A 12,435-nucleotide genomic window follows, 5' to 3' on the forward strand; every position below is an offset into this window, starting at 1 on the left:
AAGTAATGGATCCACCCGGATCCCAAGGTATATCAAAGCCAATTTTAATTAACAATGATTTGTAATTTTGTGGTGAGCACAAGGTAACATATATCATGTAATGATGAAGTCTAACTCTCTTCCTATGCATCGGCATGTCATAAAAGAATAATTCATGCACACAAAGTAAAGGCCAATGCATAGTATAAACAGTTTCTTGCAATTTTATCATATTGGAAACATAGAGAGGTGGAGATATAGTTCCTCTCTCATAATAATTGCAAGTAGGAGCAGCAAGCACATGCATATTATATTCATCAAAATCATCATGTGCAACGGTAAAAGGTAACCCATCAATATATTCCTTAATAAGAGCAAACTTCTCCGATATAGTGTAGTTGGGAGAATTCAAAAAGATAATAGGACTATCATGTGTGGGTGCAATAGCAACAATTTCATGTTTAACATAAGGAACTATAGAAAGTTCATCTCCATAAGTATAATTCATATTGGCATCTTGGCCACAAGCATAGCAAGCATCATCAAAAAGGGATATTTCAAGAGAATCAAAGGGATCATAATAGTCATCATAGAAATCATCCTTCGGTAAGCACGAAGGGGAATTAAACAATGTATGAGTTGAAGAGTTACTCTCATTAGAAGGTGGGCATGGGTAGCTAATCCGCTCTTCCTCCTTTTGTTCTTCGCTCTCCTCATAATCTTTTTAATCCAATGAGCTCACAGTTTCATCAATTTCTTCTTCCATAGACTCCTGCAAAATACTAGTCTCTTCTTGGACAGCGGAGTAGTCCTCAATATATGGTTCAACATAGGCATTAGAAGCATAATTATCATAACAATATTTAAGTATGGCAAAAATTTCAGATTTGTAAAGAGTAGCATCATACTTTTCAATCAAAGAAGCAATTTCGTAAGCACCCTTAAAAGCAACAAATTCTTCAATTTTTTGAACATCATAGTAATTATAAACACCCTTAGCATAAGAAGATACGATTCCATTATCATTAAACAAACATTGGTAGGGAAGGTGTTTCTTAGGGTCTTCAGAACATAAAATATAATCATATATTTCACATAAATTCCAAGCATAGCATTGCAAACGATGAATTTGATCCAGTAAAAGTTTCCCTTTTTCAGATATTTGGTGTCGCACATAACAAGCATGCTCATCTAAAGATTTGCCCTCAACTAAGCTAGTTGGGGTTTCAGCACGAGCACATAGGGATCGAAGATGATCCAAGTAATAAGCTTCAGCAGTGTGATAGATTTTGAGTGGTTCTTCAACCATTGGTTTAGTAGGTACAACTAATTTTTTTGGTATTTTACGTTTCCTACCCATAACTAAAGATAGAAAAAAACTAAGAACAGCAAATAAAAATTACTTAGTGATAAAGCAAACAAGCACACACGAGAATATTCACCCCACGCTATTACTCCCCAGCAACGGCGCCAGAAAAAGGTCTTGATAACCCACAAGTATAGGGGATCGCAACAGTTTTCGATAAGTAAGAGTGTCGAACCCAACGAGGAGCTAAAGGTAGAACAAATATTCCCTCAAGTTCTATCGACCACTGATACAACTCTACGCACGCTTGACGTTCGCTTTACCTAGAACAAGTATGAAACTAGAAGTACTTTGTAGGTGTTGTTGGATAGGTTTGCAAGATAATAAAGAGTACGTAAATAAAAAGTAGGGGCTGTTTAGATAAAGAAACAATAAAGTAAATATAGCGAGTGTGGAAAAGTGGTGGTAGGAGTTGGGAAATTGCCCCTTAAGCAATTGACTACTTTACTAGACCGATAGCAAGTATTATGTGGGAGAGGCCACTGCTAGCATGTCATCCCTGGCTTGGAATTCTATGCACTTATGATTGGAACTATTAGCAAGCATCCGCAACTACTAATGTTCATTAAGGTAAAACTCAACCATAGCATTAAGATATATTGGTACCCCTTCAATCCCGTATGCATCAATTTCTATGCTAGGTTGAAGCTTCTGTCACTCTTGCCCTCCAATACATAGTCCTATCAACATACAACTAACCCTAGGGTGTGTGATCCACGCACGCAATCATATGATGGGCACAAAAGGACAGCAACATAACCACAAGCAAATTAAATCAATCATAGCAATTCATCAACCACCGATAGGACAACGAAAATCTACTCAGACATCATAGGATGGCAACACATCATTGGATAATAATATGAAGCATAAAGCACCATCTTCAAGTAGAGGGTACAGCGGGTTGCGGGAGAGTGGACCACTGTAGATAGAGGGGGGGAGGTGATGGAGATGTTGGTGAAGATGGTGGAGGTGTTGGTGTAGATCGCGGTGATGATGATGGCCCTCGGTGGCACTCTGGTGCCACCGGAAGCGAGGAGGAGAGAGCCCCCCTCCTTCTTCTTCTTCCTTGACCTCCTGCCTAGATGGGAGAAGGGTTTCCCCTCTGGTCCTTAGCCTCCATGGCATGGGAGGGGCGAGAGCCCCTCCGAGATTGGATCTTTCTCTCGTCTCTCTCTGTTTCTGCGTTCTATTCTGCTGCCCTTTCACTGTTTCGGGTATATATGGAGATCCGTAACTCCGCTTGGATCGAAACCTTCTGAAAGTGTGTTATATCGACTAGAGGGGGGTGAATAGGAGATTTTTATGAAAGTCTTCAAAACGTGGAAGTTATGAAGACAAACGATAGAAATAAACCTATTACCATGCAGCGGAAGGTAGACTACACTAGACAAGCCATAGTCAAGTATTCAATGAAGTGAAAGCACAATGACTTAATAGCAGCAATGTAGTAAGGATCGGGTAGGAAGATATTATGAAGCCATACAAAACATGCAGTCACTCAGTGAAGACAAAAGATAGTCCAAACATACAATGACTTCACAAGGAGCAACAGTAAGTAAAGGGAAGGGAAGATGAAACCAGTGACTCGTTGAAGACAATGATTTGTTGGACCAGTTCCAGTTGCTGTGACAACTGTACGTCTGGTTGGGGCGGCTAGGTATTCAAACCTTAGGACACACAGTCCCGGACACCCAGTCCTGAACACGCAGCTCAGGACACCCAGTCCTCACCGTATTCCCCTTGAGCTAAGGTCACACAGACCTCGCCCAATCACTCTAGTAAGTCTTCAAGGTAGACTCCCAAACCTTCACAGACTTCGTTCACTGGCAATCCACAAAGTCTCTTGGATGCTCAGAATGCGACGCCTAACTGGCTGGAGGATGCACAGTCCTCAAGTGTAATAAGTCTTCAGATCACACAGACAAGAAGACTTAAGTGATGCCCAATTCTCTCTGGCTCTGGGTGGTTAGGGCTTTATCCTCGCAAGGAATTCTCTCTCAAAGGCTTCGAGGTGGGTTGCTCTCAAACGACAAAAGCCGTACTCTCAATCTGAGCAGCCAACCGTTTATGGTTGTGGGGGGTGGGCTATTTATAGCCACTTGGCAACCCGACCTGATTTGTTCGAAATGACCCTGGGTCACTAAGGAACTGACACGTGTTCCAACGGTCAGATTTCAAACTCACACGGCAACTTTACTTGGGCTACAAGCAAAGCTGACTTGTCCAACTCTGGACAAGATTCGCTCTCATAGTCTTCACTCGAAGACATAGGTGTTTTTGGTTAGGCATCACTTCAGTCATTCTGACTGGTTCTCTTGGACCCCACTTAACAGTACGGTGGTTCCTATGACTCAACACAAAAGAAAAAGAACTACGAAAGATCTAAGTCTTCGAGCTCCATAGGCTTCATGTGGTGTCTTCTCTTGTCATAGTCTTCAATGTGAATATCTTCATATACCACCTTTGACTTCAGTGTCTTCATACATTTTTAGGGGTCATCTCTGGTAGGAAAACCGAATCAATGAGGGACTTCTACCTATGTTATCCTGCAATTCTCACAAACACATTAGTCCCTCAAGTAGGTTTGTCGTCAATACTCCAAAACCAACTAGGGGTGGCACTAGATGCACTTACAATCTCCCCATTTTTGGTGATTGATGACAAATCAGTTGAAGTTTTCAACGGGGAATATAATCTGTGAAATTGTAAAGGATAAGGAATTGTCTTAATAAGTTGCAAGGGCTCCCCGTGAAGATGTGCATATAGGTAATTTGCTTTTGGAATGCAAATGCACATGGCAGGTTGTACTTGTGGAGATCCACTTCAACTTATGATGACAATCCACTATGCATGTGAAAGTATATGAAGATAATGACATGCATAATGGAAAATGGACGTCTGCAGAATGATCTAAGTGCAGAATTTATCGTCGCACATGCGGAATTTATCATCGCAAAACAAAGTGGCAGATAAGTAGCAGACGACCATCGAGTTTAAGTGTTACAACTCAAAGAACCAAATGTAGCAAAACGAGAGTTGTAAGCACGAAGCAAAATATAAAGCACCCGCCCATATGGACCCGCTTGAAGACTATCAACCTCATATGCTTCTCCCCCTTTTGTCAGTAAGGACCAAAAAGGTTTGAAGACATAGAGCATCTACTCGTTCCCAGGCGGAGTAGGTGAAGTAGCAGGGTCGTTGGTGGTGTTTGGCGGTACTGAAGAGCTTGGAGCAGAGTTGACGCGTGCTGAAAGAGGTGGTGGTGAAGTAGCATCATCTTCATCCTCGATAACTCTGGCAGTCACTGTTGCAGCAGATGAAGAGAACTCAGAGTCTTCAAGGGATGGAGTTCCTAGCAGCACAGCTCTTCGAGGAGGTGTGGAGTCAAACTTGAATCGCTCAATGAAGCCATCCTCTTGGAGATCATCTTCAGAACACATCATCGTTAGCCCTTTCCATGTACGGCGACAGGTTTCATGGGCAACGAAAGCATTCTTGGTGGCAAGATTGCGAATGCGATTAACTTCCACCAAGAGGCTTTTCATCTGACGCTTCAGCCAGTCATGATGCCTATCCTGTTTCTGATGAAGAGCCACAAGAAGCTCTCGGTCGTTGAGAACACGAGTGCACTTCTTGGGTCTTGGAGCAGTTGTACTATTAGTGGCTTTAGTAGACGCAGGGTGTGGTGCACGTGTAGTGCCAACCAAAGGATACACCCGAGTGACTACTTCAACTCTTTCAATGTTCTGTGAGAAACTCTGATGCTCTGCATTCTAAAGACTTAGAGGTTCCTTTGCAGGCTCAGGATAGATGGCTTCAGTAGAGATATCCACATCAGGCAGAAAAATCCTATGATTGCGAGCAGATGGCTGATATGAGATATCGGAGTGAAGTTTAATTAGCCGCATTACCCATGGGGCGTAGAACTTCAAGCCAAACAGATCAGAGCCCGAGGCAGCAAGTTGGCGGATGAATAAGTCCTGTGCATTGAAGCATTTTCCATGAAGAATATAGAAGACCAAAGTCTTCATTGCACCCTCAAGCTTGGCATTTGGAGAGTTCCCTTTGATGGGCCAGAGAGTTTGCTTGATGATGTGATAGATGGTTCGTGGAAGATACTCAAGGTCTTCAACGAAGAACTCTGTTGGATAAGCAGCATCTTGGGGCAATGGCTTCATCATGCTGAGCATCTGACTCATATCAGGTTCCGGCCTCTTAAAGATGCTCTCAATAGCTTCACTATGCAGCTGACAGCCATGCTCGTAGAGATCGCCAGGAGTGGGCAAACCAGTGAGCTCAATGATGTCAAATGCATTGGCTTCATGATGAACATTTCCGGTCATCCACTCCAGGACCCAAGTCCTCGGATCTCTGCTATACCCGCGGATGTGAAGTGTGGCATAGAATTGGAGCAGCAGCTCTTCATTCCAATGCTCTTGGTTAGTAACGAACGGCAGTAGTCCAACTTCCTTGAAGCAATCCAAAGCTTCTTCCAGACAAGGCAGACCAGCTATGACTTCAATGTCAAGGCGCTTGTGTGGGAAGATGCGACCTTGGTTGTAAAGAATGCATGAGTAATAGCTTCGCTGAGGATAGCTCAAGAACTGATCAGATGATATCATTTCCCTTGAGTAGGGGTTCTTGGAGCTATCGAAGAATGTGTTGTCTGCCCTGAAGCCATTGATATTGAAGGAGCCAGGTGCTGATGCAGGACCTGGGAACCTTGGCAATCTTGGGATTGGCTTCTGTACCTGAGGCCTGTGCTCAACATGATAGTCGAACTGTGGACCGGCAGCAGACTCAGGAACAGAAGTGACGGGATCAGTGGCTTCGCTGTCTTCTTTTTCCATTGGGGAGGGCTCCACATTAGCTTCATTGGTGGTTGTGGCAGCCGCAAGATTTTCAAGCACGTTCTCCTTGAGAACTGCTTCTTGGTGGGACAGTGGAGTGGCAACTTGTGGGACTTCATCTTCCGCGGCTGATGCAGCCGGATTGTCTTCAGCAGAGACTTGAGGCCTTGGACCTTTGCGAAGCCTGCGCAACGTGGGCGACGCCTGTGGAGTTGGAGTGGGTTGGGCCTCATAGTCTTCTTCCTCTTGTGGGCGATCTGCCCATGAAGCATCATGTGCAATTGGTGTCAGTGGACGACCAATGCTGATGAGTTCGCTGTTCTAAGGAAGGACTGCACCATCTTCAACATTGTCATGTTGACCAATGTCTTCAGCAGCGATGGGATCAGCTGCTGGAAAGTCTTCAGCTTCATGAGCCTCTGTGGAAGCAGGCTCATGGATAGTCAGTTGGCGTTCATGGCGTTCAGCTTCAGGATAGACCATAGAAATGGGTTCAACTATCAAGGGCTCTGTGGGAGCTGCCCGATCTTTCTTGGTCTTCCTCTTCTTCTTGGAGGGTGAAGTTGGAGAGGCTTCAGAATGTTTCCTCTTTCTGGCTTCAGCCTCAGCAGTCCTTGTCTTCTTGAGCTCTGAAGCTGTTGACCGGCTTTTTGGCTTCGAGCCAGTCATTTTAGTTGTGAAGACAATAGGAACTGCTTCCTGCCTTGGTGCGTCAGGTTCAGCCGTAGCAGGCTTCTTCTTCTTCTTTGCGGCCATCCTGGGGTCGATGCCAGGACGCCCAAGGGCCTTGCGCTTCTCAGCCTCATTGTAGGCTTGCACACATCTGTCAGCCAGAGTCTCCATGCGCTCACGCGAACCCTGAGCTTCTGCATGTTTCTTTACAAAGGCTTCCTTGAGCTCGTGCATCATACTCTTGAAGTTCTTCACTTCCTGCACGCTGAGCTTGGCCATATGCTTCTTGAACTGAGCCTTTTCATAGTCAATCTTTTGCTTTAGTTCAACAATGCGCTGGGCAATAGCGAGTTCTGAAGCAATGGCGCCTTGGAAGGCGACACTGAGGCTAATTGGTAGCTGCAAATCTTCAAAGCTGATGTTTGGCGTGTCAAACCACTCATCAATGAAGTTGTGGATGATGGTCACATCAAAGAGAGGCAGATCATTGAAGATTTCTGCTTCTTCTTTGCTCTTGATGAGTTGCTCAAGAGCGTCATCTGCTAGATCTTCATCACTTGACAGATCAATGTCGTCATTGCGCAGAATGGCAGCAACAGTTAGCTCTTGTCCGGTGTGAGGCAGAGGCATCTTGACTTTCTGGGGCTTGGAGACGCGAGATAAGTCTTCGGACTGTACACTGTCTTCAGGAGGTGCAGTTGCCAGTGGCTTCGCCCTTGAGATTTTTGGAGAGGGGGCAGGCTTTGAAGCTTTAGGCTTCTTCATCTTCTTTGTCTTCGGCGCTGCAGGAGCTTCTTCTGATTCAGCGTCAGCTGCAGGCTCATTCACTGCAGTCCCTTGAACTAAGATGCGGGTGATGAGGCCTTCAAGGTTGGAGAAAGGACCGATGACATTGGGTTCTGCATCTCGTGTGCCATCTGCCCTTGGTGCTGAGGGACCAGGGTTGAAGTCTAACCCCAAAGTCTTCTTGTTCTGCTTTGCTGAGTTCTGGGCAAACTGGAAGTTGCGCTTGAACAGATTGTCATCACGACACCATAGTAGTGACGATGGGTGTGCATCAGCTGGCTGTGGCCCACGGACCATGCAGGGATAGAAGCCTTGAGCAATGGCTTCATCTCTGGACCTGGGTAGAAGATTCTTGTATTGGATGTCTCCCCAAGGTCTCTTGATGGCATTTTTCTCAGCATATTCTTTGGTTACAAATCGGTATTTGAACCATTGTTCTGCCCAATATCTTCGAATCCATTGGATTCGGGTCTTGCGCTGATTGTCATCCTCTTCAGGATCTGTCTTGTACAGTTCTGAGAGTTCATCTGGCAGATCTCTGAATGTTTCTCCACGACGCTTTCTGCCACCCTTCCTTGCTGCTTTCTCTAAAGCCATAAATTTTAACTTGAAAGGCTTCAACACGTTCAAAGGCTTCAAAGGTTTTCACTTGCTGGACCAACAGGAACTGGCTTCGGGAGAATTAATGTGATGCTGTAAGAATTCTGCAAATGAATGCAGACTATGAGAACCAAAGGATTCTCCCACGGACATGTACCTGTGACAGCATTAAGGTGCGAGGGAAGGGGAAGAGGTCATATGCATTCTCAGAAGATTTTGAAGATAAATCAGTTTAGAAGACATTGACCACATTTTGCGAAGACATTCACTCATAGATAAGGAGTTGGTTCCAGATTTGTACGAATCCACAGATCAGTACAAGTGAGGAATCTAACTACTTTGTGAAGCATAAGTGAATATACTAGGCATGTTATGAGATGCAGTATGAGAGAGATCTAACTTGTGTGAATAGAAACTGCTTGTGGTAGAAAGTGACAAATCCATAGGATCAGCGGTGCTGTAAAAAGGAAGTTTTATTTACCACACTAAGAACTGCTAGACAAAGTGTAAGATGAGGCCGAGCAGTTCGATCTTCCGTGCCCTAACTTGGCGACGGAGGACACCTACGGCAACGGCGGAGAGGACAATGTCCGCGGTCGGCGTGGAGATGGCGTCGGAGAGGTTGCGGCAGCGAAGCGCTTCGTCGCCGGCGTCATCGAGGGCTAGCGGTGGCGCTAGGGTTCGTGCGAGAGTGGAAGAAGAGATAATGACCGCTGTGAAGTGTGTATTTATAGGTACATGGGCGGCACTGCGCTATTACACAGGTGCCCCTAGCGATTCGCATTTGAGGAACATGTGGCCATTATGCGGAATTTTGGGGTTTGTTCCACGTCCCACGCACACCTTGATTGTCGGGTGGTCGTTCCTACTTCATGTGGAGGAATGAGCATTGAAAACAGACTTAATGGTTGTCTCTGTATCTTCTGCTGACAAGGACGCAGAGAAGACATTCGACGGTTTCAATAGAATGCATATGATTTGGAGAGATAGAATTTGAGATAGAAAGCATAGAGAGGTTAGGGTCCGATCACATTCACTTAGTTCAAAAGATTCAACAATGAAGACATAGCTATAAGTGAATGTTGTAGAGGACAGAACACTAATATATATATATAATCAACATAGTGAAGATAATCATGAAGATATGTTGAGATCGAAGCCAAACCAAATGTGAAGACATTGCAAGGTAACGCCATGAGTGAAACACTTCAAAATAGAACATTTGGTGGTGGCGTTACCCACCGTATAGGAAGTATTAGACCCAGACACGGTGCACAATTATCGTGGCGCTCTGAAGTCAAATTCCAAATTAATGTATTCACACTTAGAATATATGTCTTCATTGATTGAAGATATACTTTACTTCGTGTGTTGCACATCTAAGTCATCAATATGCATAAGGGTTAGGATGTGTGCCTGATCACAGGACATTTGAGGATTCCAGGATATTTAGCTCACACCGTAACTTGCAAAATCTCTTCTCATCCAAGGGCTTGGTGAAGATATCTGCCAATTGCTCTTCAGTGTTGACGTGTATGATATCAATATCTTCCTTCACAACATGATCTCTGAGAAAGTGATGACAAATTTCAATGTGCTTTGTCTTCGAGTGCTGAACTAGGTTGTTGGCGATCTTGATGGCGCTTTTGTTGTCGCAGTAAAGTGGCACTTGCTTCAGATGAATGCCATAGTCCTTGAGTGTTTGCTTCATCCACAGAAGCTGAGCGCAGCAAGATCCAGCAGCAATGTATTCAGATTCAGCAGTGGAGAGAGATACACAGTTCTGCTTCTTTGAAGACCAACATACAAGTGATCGTCCTAGAAAGTGACATGTGCCTGATGTAGACTTTCGATCAACTTTGTCACCAGCATAATCAGCATCCGAGAATCCAACCAGATCAAACTCTGAGCCCTTTGGATACCATAATCCTAGAGTTGGGGTGTGAGCCAAATATCGAAGAATTCGCTTCACAGCTAAGTGATGCGACTCCTTTGGTGCCGCTTGAAATCGAGCACACATGCAAACACTAAGCATAATATCTGGCCTAGATGCACATAGATAAAGTAAAGAACCAATCATGGAGCAGTATACCTTTTGATCGAACTCTTTACCATTGTCGTCGGGACCCAGATGATGTTTGGCTGGCATTGGTGTTGTGAAGCCTTTGCAGTCTTGCATACCAAACTTCTTCAGGCAATCTTTGAGATACTTCTCTTGAGATATGAAGATGCTGTTGCGTTGTTGTCGTATTTGAAGACCGAGGAAGAACTTCAGCTCTCCCATCATGGACATCTGATATTGCTCTTGCATCATATATCCAAACTCTTCACTGTACTTCTAATTGGTGCAGCCGAAGATAATGTCATCCACATATATTTGGCACACAAATAGTTCACCATCATATGTCTTCGTGAAGAGAGTGGGGTCTAGGGAACCAGGTATGAAGCCTTTGCTCTTCAGGAAGTATTTGAGTGTGTCATACCAGGCCCGAGGGGCTTGTTTGAGGCCATACAGTGCCTTGTTGAGCTTGTATACCATGTCAGGATGTTTTGGATCTTCAAAGCCAGGCGGTTGTGCAACATACACTTCTTCTTCAACCTTGCCATTAAGAAAAGCACTCTTCACATCCATTTGATATAGAAGTATGTTGTGATGATTTGCATAGGCCAGCAGTATGCATATGGCTTCAAGTCTAGCCACAGGAGCAAATGTTTCATCGAAGTCAATGCCTTCCACTTGAGTATATCCTTGAGCAACGAGACGAGCTTTGTTTCTGAAAACTTGACCATGCTCATCTTGCTTGTTGCGGTATATCCATTTGGTGCCTATTATATTGTGCTTCCGTGGATCAGGATGCTTAACTAGTTCCCATAAATTATTCAGCTCAAATTGTTGAAGCTCTTCTTGCATAGCTTGAATCCATTCAGGTTCTGTGAAGGCTTCTTCAACTTTCTTGGGTTCTGTTATTGAGACGAATGCGAAGTGCCCACAGAAATTTGCTAGCTGAGTTGCCCTTGAACGAGTGAGTGGACCGGGTGCATTGATGCTATCAATTATTCTTTCAATCTGCACTTCATTGGCAACGCGAGGATGTACAGGGCGAAGACTTTGCTCTTGCTGATCATTGTCGTTGTTAGAAGGAATGTCTTCAAGCTGAGCATTGCATTCATGTTGATCAGGTGCTGAGATGATAAGTTCATCTTCAGGATAAGCTTCAGAAGGTATAATTTCTCCAGTTCCCATTAGCTTGATTGATTCACTGGATGGAACTTCATCTAGCACATTTGGCAGTTGCTCTCTTTGTGAACCATTGGTCTCATCAAACCGCACATCCACTGTTTCAACCACTTTGTAATGAAAAAGATTGAAGACTCTGTAGGAGTGCGAATCCTTTCCATATCCAAGCATAAAACCCTCATGTGCTTTTGGTGCAAACTTTGAGGTGTGATGTGGGTCCTTGATCCAGCACCTTGCGCCAAATACTCTGAAGTAACTGACATTTGGCTTCTTGCCAGTAAGGAGGTCATAAGATGCCTTGTTCAGAAGCTTGTGAAGATAAACACGATTGATTGTATGGCATGCAGTATCAATGGCTTCAGGCCAGAATTTTCTTCGGGTCTTGTATTCATCTAGCATCGTTCTGGCCATCTCAATGAGTGTTCTGTTCTTGCGTTCGACGACGCCATTCTGCTGTGGCGTGTACGGGGCTGAGAATTCATGTGTGATGCCCAAGGTATCAAGATATGTATCAAGGCCAGTGTTCTTGAATTCAGTGCCATTGTCACTTCTGATGTGCTTTATCTTGGCGCCATAATTGTTCATAGCTCGATTTGCGAAGCGTCTGAAGACATCCTGCACTTCAGTCTTGTAGAGGATTATGTGCACCCAAGTGTATCTAGAGTAATCATCAACAATAACGAAGCCATAGAGGCATGCAATAGTATTAAGAGTTGAGTAATGAGTGGGACCGAAAAGATCCATGTGAAGCAGTTCGAAGGGTCGAGTAGTGGTCATGATTGTCTTCGAAGGATGTTTGGCCCTCGTCATCTTCCCTGCTTCACAGGCACCGCATAAGTGGTATTTATTGAACTTGACGCCCTCGATGCCTATGACATGCTTCTTCTTCACAAGGGTGTGGAGGTTCCTCATGCCAGCATGCCCAAGCCTCCGATGCCAGA

This window comes from Triticum urartu, chromosome 5 (assembly GCF_003073215.2).
Source record: "Triticum urartu cultivar G1812 chromosome 5, Tu2.1, whole genome shotgun sequence".
NCBI classification, from domain to species: domain Eukaryota; kingdom Viridiplantae; phylum Streptophyta; class Magnoliopsida; order Poales; family Poaceae; genus Triticum; species Triticum urartu.